Source organism: Carcharodon carcharias, chromosome 10 (assembly GCF_017639515.1).
Source record: "Carcharodon carcharias isolate sCarCar2 chromosome 10, sCarCar2.pri, whole genome shotgun sequence".
NCBI lineage: Eukaryota > Metazoa > Chordata > Chondrichthyes > Lamniformes > Lamnidae > Carcharodon > Carcharodon carcharias.
This window is the reverse complement of record NC_054476.1, coordinates 83,823,591-83,840,964: the sequence shown is the minus strand read 5'-3', so window position 1 is coordinate 83,840,964 and position 17,374 is coordinate 83,823,591. Positions and strand designations below refer to the sequence as shown.

At 42.1% G+C, this 17,374-nt stretch overlaps 1 protein-coding gene across 5 annotated transcripts in view; it reads right to left on the bottom strand.

The window, feature by feature from the left end:
* The window catches only part of LOC121282799 (tumor protein p53-inducible protein 11-like), a 122,144-nt gene that overhangs the window by 53,319 nt on the left and 51,451 nt on the right, over positions 1–17,374 (bottom strand). The gene's annotated exons all lie outside the window — the stretch shown is intronic.

The window sequence follows — 17,374 nt, the reverse complement described above, 5'->3', positions numbered from 1 at the left end:
TCAATCAACATCACAAAGAACAGATTACCTGGTCACTATCACATTGCTGTTTATTGGCGTTTGCTGAGCACATATTGACTGCTGTGTTTCCTACATTACAGCAGTGACTACACTTCAAGAGTGTACTTCATTAGCTATAAAGTACTTTGAGATATCCAATGATCCTGAAAAGCACTTTATAAATGCAAGTCTTTCTTCTTCTATCAGATAACCAAGTCATTATCACATTGCTATATGTGGGAGCTTGCTGTGCACAAATTGACTGATACATTTTCTACATTACAACAATGATTACACTTCAAAGCATTTCATTGGTTGTAATGTGCTTTCTCTCTTTAATGATGATTATTTTGAGCAAGCTGTATTACACACAAGGATGATCTCCAAAGCAGTACTGTACTTTATTTCAATAACAATCCTGTGCATTACCATTATACCGAGGAAGCAGATAATAATTATCATTTGAATACAGCACTAGTGAGAAAATTCCCTTTCATTATTGTGTTCATGATTATAATCTCATTGTAGGATGTTTGGTCTTTTTAAAAAAGCACTCACTTTATAGAAGAACTTCAAGGGGTGATTAGCAAGATGTGTAGTACTGTATTGTTTACTTAAATCAAAGGCATGGAGCACACTCTATTACTATCGAGATGATGTGACATTGCGCAGACTATTGGGTCTTGGGAGGAGGCATCCAAGTGGTAATTTTTTCTTCAAGAGAGCCAGCACAGACTCGATGAGCAGAATGACATCCTTTTGTGCTGTGCTATTCTATGATTCCATCAGAGAGATTAAGCAATATATGGACAAGACATCTGGATAGAAGTGGAAACAAAAGTCCTGGGTGAGGGGAGCTTTCTGAAGGAACGAATGAACAAACAAATGATGGGCTGAATGGCCTCATCAGTAATTATCGTGCGGTTTATGATATGACACCAGTGCATTTCTTCTGCAGGAGCAACAGGACATTTCCTGTCTGGAAATTGAATACTTTATTCAAACCACTGAAATGTGACCAGATTAGGAGGGGAGATATCAGTGTTTTCAATCATTTCTTTGTTAGTTATAGTCACAAAGCAGTGCAAGGAACAGGTTTTACACTTCTTCGCAAAAAACAAAAAGTCACAAAAATCCAAATACTGGTGACACCTCCAGTTGTCCCAATATTTTATTCTTTGTCATGTCCTCTCCTGCAGGTGAGATCCTCACTGGGCACCGCTCCACAGGCACCTAATCCAAATATTTAAAACGTTAAAAAGCATCCAGTCAGTTAGATATGGAAGAACTCTGATGAGGGAATCCAGAACAAGAGGGCATAATCTTAAAATTAGAGGTGAGCTAGTTAATGGGAATCTGGAACTCTCTCCCCCAAAACTAAGATGTTTGGCTAGGTAAGGACATCAAACAATATGTTGCAAAGGCAGGAAAATTGATTTGAACTGCACATTAGCCATGATCTAACTGAATGGCAGAGCAGACTTGAGGAGTTGAATGGCCTATTTTTCTTCCCATTTCATTCTCTGATATCTCAAAGAGACCATTCTCTACATGTGATAATTGACCAGGTTTTCTGCAGCCTATTCACTGACTGTGGGAGTAATCACAGTGGAGCCTGATCCTGTCTGGCCTCACATTCAGTCACCTCCAGCAGAGGCTCTGGATATAATCCAAAATGAAGAGGCTGATTGAATATTCTCCCCTCCTATGGCCCAGAATCCTGTGCCAAATTGCAACATATCATCTGATGCTCTGGTTCAGGTCAATTAACTCAGTATAGATCAGGGTTCAAACCAGGAAACTCCAAGCCTGTGTAACTTTGTAACATTTAAGATGGCTCAAATACCCATTCAGCCTCTGGAGGAATCACTGTCCAATTACAATTGGTTCATGAAGTTTAACATAAGCTGCTTGAAAACAACGCTAAATATGGAAGGCATGTTATTGTGAAAAGTGACAAGACCATAATGCATTCATAGCCCAAGTTGAGTCTATTTGTTTCAACACTGACACTGCAAACTGTCACCCTTGGAACTTTTGGCTGCAATAAGAGTTCATTTTAAAAACGAATACTGACCTCATTGTCCTCCCACTCATCAGACCAAACAAATAAATGGTCCCTTGTTATATCTTTTTGAGGTCAGAACAAATAAAATGGAAATTCCAGAAGTTATTCCATTCTGACTACTGTGACATTTAAAGGTCTACCTTCTCTCCAGTGGCATGGGATTTGGGACACTGGACATATTAATTTTAGAATGGATTGAGATATTCCCCCTCCCCCTCCTTGCTCTCATCTCAATTTTGATTGATAACTTTCTATCCTTTTAGACCTCAATAAGATTTTACTTGAAGACTTAGACTCATTCAAAAGCCTGGGCTTTCACTTGATATTTTTCCAGAACTGTGACTGTCGACAGAAGACAAGTGCTGCTGTTTGACCGCAGATGGTCAGCTTCATTTTCCAGGCTACGTCAGTAGCATTTCAGCTAGTTAAATATTTCTTTTATTACTTATCAGTTATTGAAATGGAACGTGAAGACTTTTCAACAGATTTATGCTGAAAATAAATTAGTTGGGAATTTCTTTCTTATAGTTGACAAAGGGAAAAATTGAAACCTGATTAAGTACCTACTATAGCTTCAATTTTTTATGCAAATTATAAACTGCTTGTGCTTTTAGAAAACGTATTAAGCTGAGAGATTGAGACCCAGAGTCCTCATGTAAATTTGAATAAAGAAGTTAAATGTTGACACCACTGTTATTACCCACATTTTGCTATAATTACTAATTGTGAACATTGTCATTACTGAGACCAGTGTAACATTGGGAAAGAAACCCACTTGTACATACTTCCAACAATCTATATAACTGATGTTATGAATATGGGAGAGGGGCAAACTGAACTCCTTTATTTTCTCCCCATCGGCCCATAAGCAGATGTGTCTTCATTTTTGAAACAGGCTGCGGCGTGTTTCCCTCTGTTTGTGAAGTCAATGTTTAAAGTGACTCGCAGCAAACTCTCTTTAGAGTTAAATCAGAAGTACTGTTTATTCATACATTCCATGTGGGGAGGGAATCATTGCAACTTCATACACGCACACAATAAGAAGATAAGGAGTTTTTATAACTGTGAATAACTCAAAAGTAAAAGAACCACAAATATGGATATCAATTCACATGATTGCCAGAGTCGAGAAAGTCAGAGTCCGGTAAGGGTTCCTTCACCGAGGAGTTACAGTTCAAGTGGGTTCAGCTGACAGAAGCAGGAGCTGTGGAATCCTTTAAAGTTGATGGTGACACAGCGTGATAAGGCTGGAATACAGATACTTGGTCTGTTCAGCAGTGATAAGAATTTTCCAGGGAAACAGGCTTCGAAGAGACTTACACATAATGTAGGCTGTTGCTCAGTCTGGAATCCGACTGTGGTGCTTGCAGGCTGGAGGGTAAACAGCAGACTGAGTTGTGAGTTCAGAAGTGTAACATTAAAACTTTCCGAAGGCCAGAAGCTTAAGTCATGTTGCCCATTAGCGAGTCAGCTGCAGGCTAACAAGCAATTTCTATTCCTCTGGTCAAAATCTATATGAATTATTTCACTTTAGGAGATTGATGGTGGCTGTTAGTGCCTCTGCAGGTATAAGAAGTTACAATGACTCCTTAGGGTGAGACAGATCATCTCCTGGCCCTAGTTTTGTTGATTGCAATGTATCCTCAATGAGAGGAGTGAGATTCCACAAGGATGAGGGTTCAGCTTTCGTCCTCTAACTGTTGTTGAAAATTTCCAGAAATTGTAGCCAACTTGTGAATCTTGCGACCCGTGGCAGCCATCTTTTGGTTCAGCATATCCACTTTATAAATAATCAAGAAAGTAAGGTTTGATTTAAACAGATTATGATCTCTTTCATGGCTTAGAGACACGGCATTGAACACTAGATTTATGTTTGCAGACATCTATTAGAAAGTTATAAAACCGTGCTGTTAAACCTGGTATTCATCCTCCTGCACTCCCAGGCACATTGTCTTCCCTTATGTCTGTCAATGGAATATTGTTGTTGCATTTTTTTTAAAACTTAAAATTATATTAACCAATCTAAAAAAAGTGACGCTGTGTGCAGCAAATGAACTGTAAAGATTCTAGCATTTGGAAGACTTCAATCAAAATGACGTGGAGTCTTGCAATGTGCACATGGTCAGTGAAGCCTTGTCATCTTTGGCACATCCACACAAAATGGTGAGAATTCTCTAATTGTTGTCAGGCTAAACAGCCTATGACTGACATTAACAGGGATTCTTTAGTCACGAGGAAAAGACTGCACAAAAATTACAAGGCCAGGCCTCAGGTCAGAGCATTCCAGATCCTTGGGATTGAGTTAGAGAATGCTGTGGGGGAGGGAGATGTAGGATTCCCTGCATCCACAGGCCGATCATACTGGCTTTTGCTCAAAGATCAGAAATAGATTCTGCTTTTTGTTTTGGAGGTCCAATTCTCTAAAGAGACTGTCAACATGTGCCAAACAGGATTAAAATAAAATGCAGCAGGAAAACACACTATAATTCTCACTCTAATCTCCACAGAAACTTGAAACAAAGGTTTTCAAAGACTGAGGGAAGGGCCAAGTGCCAGAAACATACCTCACCACCACAAGCATTTAGGCTGGAACATAAGCAAGATGTAAAATACGGCAGGTCCTCACTCTCTCTCTAGAATCTCCCTCCTCAACCCCAAACCCAGATGAAGGGTGAACAGGTGTGTGGGTTATTGTCCCACCAATCTATCAGAATACACACTCTCCACAATGTGCTCCAAATGTTTCACCTTGCTGCGTACTCTCAGCTTTAAACATGGCAAGGGAGATTTTAAAAAATGAAATGCATGGAGAAAATGTCAAAATAAAAGGCCACTCATTTACTGCTTTCATACAAATAAAAACAGATGTGGAAATCTATCGAGAGCAGCAGTATAAACCCCAGAGTACCTTTTAGTAAGAAATGGAATTTAATTTATTCAGCAGTTCTAATGATATCTCCCATATGGTATAACTATCCTTATTGCAAAACAGTCAATCTTGATTCACTATGAACAATGTCACAGGAGGTTCATGTTTGTGCGAGAATGAGTGTGCCAGGGACATGCAAGAGCGAGGGGGGAGCAAGTGCACCCGTGGGTGCCAGTGGCTGCGTCCGTCTGTCTATTTGAATTCCCCTCCCCGAGCTCAGTAAGCCAGTTCCTCTTCCAATCAGAGCTCACTGCTGAAATGATATTATTAATTCCAAATAAAATTGTAAAATTGACATGAAGTGAAGAATTCAAAGATTGTAAAATCAGGCCCTTTTTAAGAAAGACCATATTTAGGTGCTCACTCTCTATTTAGTTTCTATTTTCCAACATTGTGCACTAAAAGCAGAAAATGTTGGAAATACTCAGCAGATCTCGCAGCATCTGCAGAGGCAGAAACATGGGCCTAGATCTGGGCAGCGTCTGTGATGTTTGTAGTGACCCGATGATACTCCCCACTTCTTCTTCAGCTGGGAGCGGAAGATGCTGGAAGAAATGGACAGCAATGCATAGCAAAGCTGGAGGAAGGAGAGGATACACCTCTTTTTATGGCCGTAGCTGCTGTATTCACGTAAGTTTTTAAAGCTCCAAGTCTTTTCATGCATGAATGTGGGTTAGTGAATAGGGTGAGTGAATGAGCAAATGGGGTAGATGGGTGAAGTAGGGAAGGGGTTAGCTGGGTAGTCGGACTGAGAGGGTAGTCGGGTCGGGTCAGGAAGTAGTTGGGTCAGTTCAGGGGGTGCTAGTCGGGTGATCAGGCGGGTTTGCTTGTGTTGCTCAGTTGAGTTACCCGGTTGCTAGACCAGATATTAAGCTGTGTATCGCTTCGAGGGTAAGTATCCAGGTAGGTCTCACATGTCTGGTCCATTGCTTTGCCCTGAGCTCAGTATTAGAGACTTTCACGGAGGGTTCAGGGCAGCAGGGAATCAGCTGATTGGAAGTTTAAACTTCCCACATCTGGAAATCCTGACCCGCATCTCCCAACACATGTTCCATCTCCAACGATCCAGAGACCAGAAGATTTGGGCCAGAACTGATGCTTCAGGTCGATGACCTTCTGTCAGAACTGTTATGGCTGAGGTGTGTGACCATGAAGTTAATGGGGACAGTGAAACTCTGGGTAACAACAACAGACAGAGATAAATGTAAAATAAGAGAGCAGGATTGTACAAAGCACTTTCAAATTTCAAATCATCTCTGCGGGTCACATCTCTCTGATGGAAACAAAATGAATAATCGCCTGCCACTATAAAAATAACTACAGACTCCAGGACTTATCTTCTAAGTTGCAGTATTGGAAGCATCGGCAGGGTGAAGCAGCAAATAAATCTTCACAAAGAAGGGTAACCAACTGTGCATCGGGGCTGCTCGCTATGGCAATACCACTCATTGGGCTGCTGAAGAAGGATGTAGTCTAATACTGCAGTGATGATGGGTACTAGGGTACAGCGCAGGGCGCCACAGGATGGGTGGGTCAATCACCTACTAACTAACTGTCAGTAGACACATTCTAACACCATCGATTATCATCAATACCTGATCACAGGTTTGCCAACCCACCAGGATAGTCCTAAGACCTCCAGGAATGACAGGTTAATCCTGTGACTGTGAAGTATCTGGAAGAAAAATTGTACAACCATTTTAAAGGGAGTGCTTTCTTTTCTTCATTTTCTTTCAACACTTTTCTTTATTAATTTTAAAAACATTGCAGAAGGAGCAAGTATTTTTTCTGACTGTGCAGGAAGTTTGGTGGCGGGAGTTCATGTGATGACACCTCTCTATATATCTGCCTTCAGGTGCCATGCCCTAAGAGGGAGTTGGCGACCATGGACTTCCATTCGATTGGTCCATGACTATGCTTGGCATAGTGCTGCAGTGGTTTGCTGTTGTCTTCTGCAGTATGGCTGACCAGGGAACTGGTTTCCTGCTCTTACTGTTGCCATCAGTCGTTTTGGAAGGACTTATAGGCTGACAATCAACCTGTTTGGCCACATTAGGAGCACACCTTCCACGGTAATCAAATCCTGAAGTGGGACTTGAATCCCATCACCCTCACAGACCACACTGCATATCTTCAGCTGCTCACCAGCCCGATAGTTCACAGAGACACAGAAAACTACAGCACAAAGGAGGCCATTCTGCCCACTGTGCCTGTGCTGGATCTTTGAAAGAGTAGTTGTTTCAGTTTTTCTCCATTTACTCGAAACAAAATATCTCATCATCTGGAAACCTTTATGAGGTCGGATACAAGGAGAACTGTCTTAACTTTCCCATGCCTCTTCTCATGACTGTCGTTGGTCCCTGTAACATAGTGCTCTAGCTGAGGCTTAACCAGAGAGTCATAAAGTTCTAGCCCGATCTCTTTGCTCTTATATTTATAAATCCAAAAATAAATCTTCTATTTATAAATCGAGTAATCTTTTAGTAAACTTCATCAACTTGCCTTGCTGCATTGAAGGATTTGTGTATGTGGACAACAAGCCCTGTTTCCTCCTCTGCACTTTTCAAAATTGCCTCATTTTTTTGAATACTTGGACAAAGTAATGGACCCACAACTGATCTTTGTGGAATAGTTCCAGTGGAATACCACTGCAAATGACCTTCCATTCTGAAGAACATGCATCCTCTGCCACCTTTTGCTTTTAGTCACTGAGCCAATGTTGTATCCATACCACCACTTTCCCCTAGATTTCATAGGCTTTCATCTACTCGGTAAAGTCTCCTGTTGAATGCCTTCCAAAAATTCCGTGGACATAACATTACATTGAATATTATTATCTCGTCAAAGAATTTGATCAAGTTAGTTCAGCTTGATTTGGCTTTAACAAATCTATCTTGGCTTTCCTTGATTAACCCATACCTCTCCAAATGAAAGTTTGTTTTGTCCCTGAGAACACTTTGTAATAACCTGTCCACAGATGTTAGACTGACGGCCAAACAGGTTCCATGGGTCAGATTTTCATCTCCCAGTGGCAGTGGCAAATCAGGTTGCTGAATGCTGAACTTAATCTCTTTTTGCTGAAAAGGCTGGTTTCCACCACCTTCCCGACCAACTCCACATCATTTTCATGTGGCCTTCCCAAAAGTCGGGGAGGTCTTGGGTGCAAACGTACAGGCATCTCTTCTGAGATTGAGGTCCCCATTATGAGGACCACAAGAAAATTGTATTTCCTCCTGCACATTATCTTCTTGTGCTTTAAGAAGCCCTAAAAAAAAATCCACAAACCTCCTTGACGAGTTCATGAGCATTGGGAGAAACCTACTGAGGAGTCCAGGACATTCTGAATGTTAAGTGTAAAATGTTTTGGCACCTTCACGTGTCACTATTAGATGCTGCATTATAATGTAGATGTGTCTTAAAGCAGTGATTCACAGGGCTCTGTCCTGCAAACATTGACCAGCATCGTGTAATTATTGTCATGTATTGCAGTACTTTTCCAACTGTCCAAAGTACCATAATGCATTTTTAAAACACATTATTAAAAAGTGCTGTCAGCCTCATCTTTCATGTTTTGTGCTGTGATTTAAATATACTGACAGCTCTGGCTGTTTAAAAAAAAACCCTTACTTTTGAAAGTTGAATAAAAATGCCTGCAGCTGGTTGGTTGAAAGGCACTCTCTGCTGAAATGGAAATGGGACATCATTCTATTCTGCCAGTTTCAGGCAATGTAGCTGTTTCGTTATGACATGGGGATGGGTAAGGTGTGAGGGGAGCATGGGTGATCAAAGGTGGCATGGGGTTGGGTGAGGGAGCATGGTTATCTGAGGGGGCATGAGGTAGCATGTGGTGGTCGGGGTGAGCAGTGAGGTTTCGGGGGCCTTTAAGCACTGCCGGGCTGCTGTGTTGGAGAACGGATGTGGGCCATATCCGTATGCAAACTTTTCCCACATTCCATTGCCACTGGTAAGGTGCACTGCAAATTCAATCCTGTATGAAAAGACAAAACTCCCAGGTAAAGTCATACATGGGTTAGGCGTGAGTTTTCAAAGGCCTGAAAGTGCACTGGCTCAATGTGAAGGCTCAAGAGAGGGAAATGGCAAGTGAGAGGAAGGGTTGGTGAGCGGGAAAGTCAGGAGGGAAGCAGAGAGCTGAAGGTCGACAAGAGCGAGAGGCGGTGAACAGGAGGGGCTAGGAGAAAAATTGCAAATGGGTCGGGAAAGGAAGCAATGAGAGGGAGGGAATCTGTAAGCAGAGGGGTCAGTGAGTGGGGGAGAGGCGACGAGCGGGGGAGAGGCGACGAGCGGGGGAGAGGCGGTGAGCAAGTCAGGATGAAAAAAAAGCAAGCGGGAGGGTTGGGGAATGTGAGTGTCAGCAAGCAGGAGAGATCGCAAGCGGAGGATCGGGGAGCAGGGAAGGTAGTGGGGAGGGAGGGCAAACGGTAGGGGTAGCGAGCGGGAGGGAATTGGCGAGCAGGAGAAAGTTGAAAAAGTGAGTAATTTATTGAGAGCCAGTAAATTAAGAGGACTTTTGAGCCAGTTATGTTCAAGGCAGCCAATGGGTTTTTAATGTAAAAGTTACAGGTCAGACACCTTATTACATCATTTCTTAGGGGGAGGTCATTTTCATTTAGCACACTTTTGTTTAGTGTGCTGTTTTTTAGGAACATATTAGGAGTGATTGAAAGCAATAGGGCAATATTGGCAAAAAAGGAGAGATTACAGAAGGTTGGCCATAAGCCAAAAATCTATTACATGTCCGGATGCAGTGTTTGGAAGTGGCAGGTGACAGAGAGTAAGCAAGGCAAGAGTCAGAGCACAGAGTTCAATGGAGATTCATCAATTCTTTTTCCTTGCCAGGTCTCCTAATATATCACTTCTCACAAAATATGAGACATATCACTCTTCTAGAAATTTGTTTGTTCGAAATAAACTGGAGCTCACAGTCAGAAACAGAACACTTCAGTTCACAGATTGCCACCACCTTTGTTAGAGTGAATACAGTAGACTTCCTTCGTGGAACAATTGGATCGCAAAACAACCTTTGCAGCTGCTCTGGCTCTGGCAGCAAGTGTATTGATCTTAATTGCTGAAAGTTTAAAACCTCAAACCTATTTTCAAAAAATAATGTTGCACATATTCTGTGGGGTGTGTAAATAGTGGCTTGATTGCTCGCAAAAGTCTTCTGGACATGGAGCTAAAAGGGATATTCAAAATTGGGAGAATTTTGTACATTCCAAATAACTGACCTTTTGTAAATTTCTTTATCATAACTAAGGTGAAAACAAATAGTTGAGAAACAGAGTGGTATATAAAATGTGGTGGACAGGAACTAAGTGAAGGGCATAGCGATATCATATAATAGGCAATCTACTGTGGTGACGCACCAAAAGGATCAAGTCCGTTTTTTGTTTTTATCTATTTACATCCTGTCCTGGCTGCTTACATCTTATCACTAAAATTTTCTTCACAATGGCCTCAGACAGTTGGATTCATTATTTGTGTGCATTTAATATTATTTGTACAGTGTAAGCAAAGCAGATTTCACAGAGGACTTGCAGAAAAAGATTGAACAAACACATAAAATGTGCTGTGAAGATCTGATTAATGTGCAGCTCCTGGGGAATTATAACATTTTTGCGCAGTGTGTGGGGTAGCTTTTCTCAATTAATTATCTTAATTTTGGTTAGCGCAGTCGGAGTCTCATTTAATGTCATGTTTCACACAGAAACTGTGAGGAAATCCAGGTTTACCAAGTTTGCTTTGAAGATGGCAGTTTGTGTTTGGGAGATGATTCAATTTTATATTAAGCACGGCAATGATTTTACACAGAGTATGTGGCAAAGCAAGATGACATCAGGTTTCTCAGAACAGATACTGTAATTTATTGATACCCAAGGCAGAATGATTCATTTACTTATTCAATTATAATCGTGGATGTTAGAGCTTATTGTGGAAAATTGGCAAGTGTATGCAGATATAAGATTTTAAATATACTAAACAAAAATTGAAATACTGGCTGTAGGGAACTTGGGAGACACAAGTAACAAAGACAGAGAGAAAGAGAGACAATGAGAAAAGACAAAGAGAGTGAGAGAGAGACACAGAAGCTATCATTATTATTTGTTTTATACTCATCAAAAAGTCAAGATCTATCCTCAGAACCTCATTCAACTTTGACACAGCTTTTATTTCTGCTAGATATCCTCCTCAGGTTCCATGTCACTGACGTCTCCTGTGAGTTAACTCATGTGCTCTATTAACCAGGCTAACATTTGGCCAAATGGCACAAGGAATTTGGGGGACCCTTGACTTCACAATCTGTAACTAGAAATTATCACTTCCCACTACATGGTCTCCTAGTCTTTGGTAGACCGTGAACAGAATCTGGATCAGGCCGAGGTTCAGGCTCTAAACTAGCAACGTTATTCAACATTAACCAGTTAAATGAACCATCCACAGGGAGGACAACGGGGTCAGGTGTAAAACCAATTCTGTGCATCAGCCTGTGAAAGCATCCCATTTCCACTTGTATTGAACTCAGTGGGAATGATAATCAGGAGTACTCGATGTTGAGAGGTCCACAACCCAAGGGAGGTGTGGGTATTAGACAAACCCCTCAGTGGAATTTTTATTTCCAACCAGGATGTAGATTTGTTGAGAATTACCAAATATTTTTTTGAATGTTCACCACTGCTCTTCTACAATCATACCTTTCAACCTAATTTCCTTATCTAAATATACCAAACCTACTGGTTATTCCAAAAGTAGTATGTAAAATAATGTTCATTCACAGCTAACTATTTAAGGCTACCAATGTGCATGCAACAAACAAAGTGGAACCAAACTTCTGCAGTCAGGGGTCAGTCAGTGAACTCAACAGGAACAGACCTCATTTAAAGTGTAACATGTTAGTGGCTGAACAATTATCTACCTTGGTGCAGTATTCTGCTTCAACCACATTTACACTTGTGGCCTACATTGACATCACAGGAGATGATGATCATGACTAAATGTCTCAACTAAAGGTTTCTCGAATGGTGGAAATTCAGAATTCCCCAGTAACGCCTCATTTCAGTACAAGAATCATTTACATCAACAGCTCTTCTCCATCCAATCCCTAGTCACGAGGCATTAGTGAGAATATCTGTCGTTTATGCTTTAAACATTGTGGTGGTCGACTAGTTCTCTAAATGACGGCAGCAGCCGTGGTACTTATGGCACAGAAGCGCATGATTTGGCCCCACAGGTCCACACCAACAAAAACAACTTGCATTTATATAATGTCTTTAACTTAATAAAATGTCCCAAGGCATTTCATAGCATAAACTATGACACTAAGCTATATAAGGAGTAATTAGGGTAGGTGAGCAAAATATTTGTTTATGTGGTAGGTTTTAAAGTAGAAGAGAGAGATAGGGGTTTATCGAGCGAATTCCAGAATTTAGGGCTGAAGTAGCAGAAGAAACAGTTGCCAAGCTTCAAAAGAAAGGATTGAAGTGAAGGCTCAGTGAAAACTGATTCTGAATCCTGCTTATCAGCAGTAATTTTCCAACTTTTCTAATTGCAGCTCAATGGACTAGGCCCGTAGCTTTGATGGAACTGTGTGGATAAAGAGGAGGAGCTGCTCATGAATCTAACCCATCGTCTACATGTCCTGGCAGCGATAAACTCATGTAGGAAAGATGTCCACTTCTTCCCACACCAACAAAATTCATCTCAACCTTCACAACTCTCATCTGACACACAGTCCTTTAACACCGCCCTGAGACCTTTGCATCTCTGCAGTATGAAAACTCAACGGAAGAAACAAACACCCAGTGAGGGCTTAGCATCTCGTAATTAGCGTTTGTAGTGAATATTTTATTTTGACAAGTGCTGCCGCATTAAGGTGTCGATAATTCAAGACAATCTTGCCCTGCTTCCTCCCACACTCAGGGGGTTATTTTATAATTCAGTGATTCATCAAAGCCGGCTCACTATATACTTAGTCACAGAGCTCCTGCCACTACAGGTCTTCCAACAGATGACAGCTTGAGTAAGCTGAGAGCTCCCTGTGGCTCTTTAAACTGCTGCAAGTTCTGGATAACACGAGTACCACCATAATGTACTGACTCTCGAGTTCAGGGGCGACAAGAGCTAGCTACCTGACATCTGTTTTCCTGAACAGTCAATCTTGGCATTTTTGCAAAACAGAAACTAGGGGTGCATAGGGAATGGCCAGTCTGCTCCCTCTTCCATCCCCCTCCCCGAAGGAGTCTGCTGCAGACTCGCCCTTCACATACACCCTGGCATGCCTTGTTGTCGTCTGGAGGTGGAAGTCCCCGTTTGGGGGCCCTCTATGGAGGTGTCCTCCCGCTTTCCGTTGGAGACCTGGGGTGGAGGGTGTTGCATGCAGCAGTCCCATAATCGTCGAATGTGTCAGTTCACGGACTCCCAAGATACTTGCCCTTTTTGTGGGCTTGTGGAGTCCGTAGACCATGTCTATATGAATTGTTGTAGGCTGCACTCCCTTTTCAGTTATTTAAAAAACCTTTTATTACTGTTTTGTTTGCACTTCAGTCCCACACTCCTGATCCACTGGCACCTGGTGCGGAGGGGGGCTGGGAAGGAGGAGGACCTCCTTGTGAACCTGCTCCTGGGCCTGGCCAAGTTGGCCATTAACAGGTCCAGGCAGTGGGCGATCGAGGGGGTCGTCCCACCCGACTGTTTGCCCCTCTTCCGCGGCTACATTTGCAGCCGGGTGTCCCTGGAGAGGGAGCACGAGGTGTCTGCCGGCACCGTCGAGGCCTTCTGTGCCGGGTGGGCACCGCGGGGACTGGGGTGCTTTATCGCCCCCCTCTAATCACATTTTGGTTTGATGTTGTAAGTTTCCTTTAAATTTTGTCTTTAATTTTGCAGTTAGGGGCTGCATTTTATTTTATCTCTCATTTTGTTAATTTAGTTTATTTGGTTGGCTTTAAAAGGGCTACCCACTCCAAGCCACAACAGAAATGCCTCTTCCTCTTAAAACCCAAGCCCATGGCAGACCTTCCTCAAAGTCAGAGCAGATCTGCCCCACTTTCCTGCTGGAGACTTTGCCCTCCTGCCAGGGTCTACAGCAGCTCACCGGTTCCTGCCTCTCTTTCAGTAAAGTGCTGGTGCCTTACACATCACAACCAGGAACCCTTACAAGTTTTGGTTTCAATTATTATTAAAAAATCTCTTCAAAGTAACCAGTGGGTGTAAATATGCACAAGAAAGAGTAATTAAAAAATGCTCCTCTCCCCCACCAATCATAAACAATAGTTCACTTTGGACTCTGCTGCTAAGTCCCCACCCACCACCCTTACCAAATCTCACTGCTCAACCACTGAACGTGTTCAAGACAGAAATCAATAGCTTTTTGGGTACTAATAACATCAAGGGAGATGGGAAGAGTGGGAAAAATGGCATAAGAGGTAGTGTTATGGCACAGCTGATGGTAAATGCTAAGTTGTTCAAACCCAAAAGGGAATTTGTAACAACTACCACAGCTTATTTTGCAATTTACATAAATTTCAAGATGGGTGCCTTGAATTCAGTAGTAATAAAACCACCAAGTTCTTATAGGTTTTTACAAAACTAGATTAAACATTTATTATAAAGAAAAATAATTTTAAGCACATACATATGACTACATATTACTATAATAACTTTTAAATCCCCCAGTTAAATTAACCCTCAGTTACAATTTAATTAAGGCAACAGTAAAACACACAGATTTTAAAAGACCCAGGCAAAGAAACATCATACCCTGAGCCAGTGGAATTCAAAATGAGTTTTCTTAACTTCAGTTCTTTGAAAACAGCAGCTTGAGGCATAGATGCTTGAAGGCTTTTCACACTTGTTAGATCTTAAGATGCCTACCCTTACACACAGCCTTCACTCCTTTATACATATTTTCCCCTTTAAAAGCAAATTCCCATTGTTTCACTATGTCTTTGGACTTTATCTTTCTGATCATAAACGTCTCTCATAGCACTAAGATTTACAGTAATCTTTGAGAAAAATAAACACACTTTTTTAACTGTACCTGGCTAGGTGACACATTTCACCCCTCCTTTGAAAACAATCTAGTCTGGTTTATTTAAAAATACAAATGTCCTTTTACACCTTACATTCTAAACTTCCCCCATGTTTACATCAAAGCCTTCAGACTAGCTGATTTAATCCAATTAAGTCTCATACACAAAGACACAGATACCACTTTTTAACAATAAATTCCAATAACATTATGAGAATTATATCTTCCTGACAGGTAGATGATCAGCCATAGCCTGTTTGAATGGCGGGGCAGGCTCAACAGGCTGAACGGCCAACTCCTGCTCCCATTTCCTATGCTTCCTGGTTCATCCACAATCCCTACAATTTAAAATCCTACTCCACTTGACCTTGGCAATTTCCTCCAGCTTTATCTCCTGAGCTGTGCCAGATTCTCAATCACTACTCGTCATCCTCATACCAGCATCCCTTCCAGACACTAGCATCCATTCTTTGGAGCTCTGACCTTCAAACATTTTGCCATGCAACCGCTCTCCCTTGGCTAAGTTACCGCTCTCTCTTGGCTAATCTTTACATATCATAAGACCATAAGACATAGGAGCAGAAATTAGGTCATTCGGCCCATCGAGTATACTCCGCCATTCAATCATGGCTGATAAGTTTCTCAACCCCATTCTCCCGCCTTCTCCCCGTAACCTTTGATCCCTTTACCAATCAAGAACCTATCTATCTCCGTCTTAAATACACTCAATGACCTGGCCTCCACAGCCTTCTGTGGCAATGAATTTCATAGATTCACCATTCTCTGGCTAAAGACGTTTCTCCTCAACTCTGTTCTAAAAGGTCTTCCCTTTACTCTGAGGCTGTGCCCTTGGGTCCTAGTCTCTCCTACTAATGGAAACATATCCTTTGGAATCTCCTGCTACATGTCGTGATGGTGAGATACTTAGATGTGTTCCTTCAGCCTGAAGGGAGCTGTCCAAATTCAAACTCATATGCTATCCACGTTTTCAGATCTAACAGCATTTGAGTTTAAAGGCAATACTTGTGAACATCTTAGATGTGGCCCACTGCAGATTCTTGGTTACTTCCCTTGGAAACTCATGCCTTGGCCTCGGCCCCACTAATGAGCACCATCACAAAGGGTGTGACTAGACTATCCACTGCAATGAAGCAATGGGCACAGGGCCCATTCCCCGTCCTTCTGACACCGCAGAGTCTCACTGCTGTGGAGTGTGTGTAGACTGGAGCCAGGCATGAGAGAACATCACCATCGACAAACTCAGCTGAACAAATACTCAAGCTCACAGCTCCATCTCCTGAACTGAAACAAAGTCAAATTGAATGTCTGTTTTTAAACAAAAAACATACACTGGACTGATCCCGTTACCATGCCAACAGCTAATCTGGTTCATTTTGGTTGTCTGAGGAAAGATCAGAACTGCCAGTTTGTGAGAGGTTGCAGATGTTTATCCGGTCACCACTATTTCAAACACTCAATATAATATTTCTGGATTATCTCACTTAATGGGCAGAATTTTCCATTCCGGAGATAAAGTCTGGTGGTGGACAGGAAAATCGGTGTGATTCCTGCTGGGCAGTGGAGCAGGTCAACACACGCAATCTTCTGCTTTTGAGCTCATTAATTAAGCATCAGCCAGCCGCCCCGCTGTCACCTCATGGAGTCGAAGCCCCTGCCACCATTTTTAAGGGCACCTGGGCACACATTCACTCATTGCAGGCCAGGAGCTCTGCATTATTTCTCAGATCCTTGTGGCCACCGCTCGCATCGGAGAAGCTGGCAGATGTGAGCAACCAAACCTCGGGACATACAAGGCACCTCCGGCATTGCCTTTCATTCATCTCTAGATAAGATCACCGTCAGCAATACACCCACGGTCAGGCCAATTCTCACTGTTACAGTGGGCCATGTGCACCAGCATCTTGATCTTATAGAGACCCTGCTGTCTCCTGCTGCTTAGACCCTTGCTCCTCCTGGTCCCATGCCAATCAGTGACAGGCCTTCCTTCTACTTATCTGGATGTGTTATGAAAGCATAATAACTTTCATAACATTTTTCTGGTTTGTTGTCAATTAGGTTTATGGGTGTCAGTATAGATGGTTCTGTCTGGGTGATTTCATTACATTTGGAGTCAGGTAGACTGCAAGCTTGAAATGATCAAACAAAGCTAGGTGTAGAAATGTTCTTGAAATGCGAATGAGTATATGTGGATGCTGTCTTAGCATGTAAGGTGTGAAGGGAATTTGCATTTTTAAATAAATGAAAGGATTATTTTGATTTCAAAGGGATGTTAGCCTGTTTACAACTAGCCTGATAAGCAAGGCTAAGGAGTATG